The sequence below is a fragment of the Mastomys coucha genome, unplaced genomic scaffold, assembly GCF_008632895.1.
Source record: "Mastomys coucha isolate ucsf_1 unplaced genomic scaffold, UCSF_Mcou_1 pScaffold2, whole genome shotgun sequence".
NCBI lineage: Eukaryota > Metazoa > Chordata > Mammalia > Rodentia > Muridae > Mastomys > Mastomys coucha.
The window spans coordinates 10,948,972-10,950,480 of NW_022196902.1; the positions used below are offsets into that span (position 1 = coordinate 10,948,972).

Genomic DNA, 1,509 nt, shown 5'->3' on the forward strand with positions numbered 1-1,509 from the left:
ACTTTAATTAACTAGGAGTTCCTACAACATGTAAGTAACTCTGAAGCACATATGGCAGGGGAAGGAATTCATTGGTTTGAAAACAAATTGAAGAACAGGATTGAATCCTGTTCAAACCACTTGAATGGAAATTCCCAATAAATCACCATGTCCTGATGATGTAGAAAACATACTCTATAAGCAATTGTAAGTTCACTTCTCATAATATCACAGGAAATCTTAGAAATAATCAAGTGCTTTAATAATAATCATAATCATAATCATAATCCTGCTAGATAAATCAGGCTATAGTCCTGGGATTAAAAATTAAGTATTTTAAAGAACACATTGGAATTTAAAATATGTTTCATGTAGTGTTCAGTTTAAAAAAAAACAAGCAGAATACTAATTGTAAGAAAAATTCATGAAAGCTGGGCTCAGTCCAGAACTGGGTGCAGGGCCCAGGAGCCATATGGCCTGAGAGAGTCGGGGGCTTCGGTGCCCCGGGAAGGCTGAGGCAACCTCAGAGGCGAAGGCAGTGCTGGACCTCGCAGCCGCAGCCCCTCAGCCCCCCAGCCCCGCAGCCCCGCAGCCCGACCGAGTGAGCACAACAGCGCCTCAGCTGCCACAGCAGGAACCCCTGGGCCACCATCCACAGCCCGGAGCAGTCAACAACGGGCAGAGGACAACGGAGGGCCTGAGCGTCCGAGCCCTGCCGAGGGGCCCGAGCAAGCAGCCGGAGGCAGCCGGGAACCAGCAAGGAGAAGATGCAGCGGACAGGAGAGGGAGCTCCCGGCCCGGCCTGGCCCCGCCAAGCAGGTGGCTTGCAGTGCAAGCCTCTGGTGCTGCTGTCAGGCCTTTCAGGTTTGGCAAGTCTCACAAATCTCCCTCAGATAGTGTGAAGAGCTTGAAGAAGAGCAGGGCTGTTCTGGAAAAGCAGGACATTTCTGACAAAAAGGCAGAAAAGGCTACAGAAGAAGTTTCCAAAAATTTGGTCGCCATGAAAGAAATTCGGTAAGGCACAAATGAGAAGGAGCCTCAGACAGAGGCGGTAGGTAGCTCAGCTGGCTCTGGAGCTGGACAATTGCGGGCTCCTCAGCTCCCTGCTGGCTGACTTTGCTCATTCACTTTGAGGGCAAAAACGATGTGGCTCAAAATTTCAACAATATTCTCAGAAGACAAATTGCTACAAGAACTCCTACTGTTGAATACATCTGTATCCAACAGAATATTTTGTTCATGTTATTAAAAGCGTATGAATCTACAGAAATAGCTCTTAATTGTGGAATAATGTTAAGAGAGTGCATCAGACATGAACCGATTGCAAAAATAATTTTGTGGTCGGAACAGTTTTATGACTTCTTCAGAGAAGTTGAAATATTTCCTACATTCAAGGATTTATTTACAAGATATAAATTGCTCAGTACAGAAATTTTGGAACAATATTATGATAGATTTTTCTGTGAATATGAAAAGCTACTTCATTCAGAAAACTATGTGACAAAGAGACAGTCACTGAAGCTTCTGGGT

At 45.1% G+C, this 1,509-nt stretch overlaps 1 protein-coding gene and 1 pseudogene across 1 annotated transcript in view; one reads left to right on the forward strand and one right to left on the reverse strand.

Moving 5' to 3' along the window:
- The window catches only part of Arfgef3 (ARFGEF family member 3), a 165,182-nt gene that overhangs the window by 150,289 nt on the left and 13,384 nt on the right, over window positions 1–1,509 (reverse strand). The gene's annotated exons all lie outside the window — the stretch shown is intronic.
- Window positions 1–1,509, forward strand: part of LOC116097898 — a 13,493-nt pseudogene that overhangs the window by 10,049 nt on the left and 1,935 nt on the right.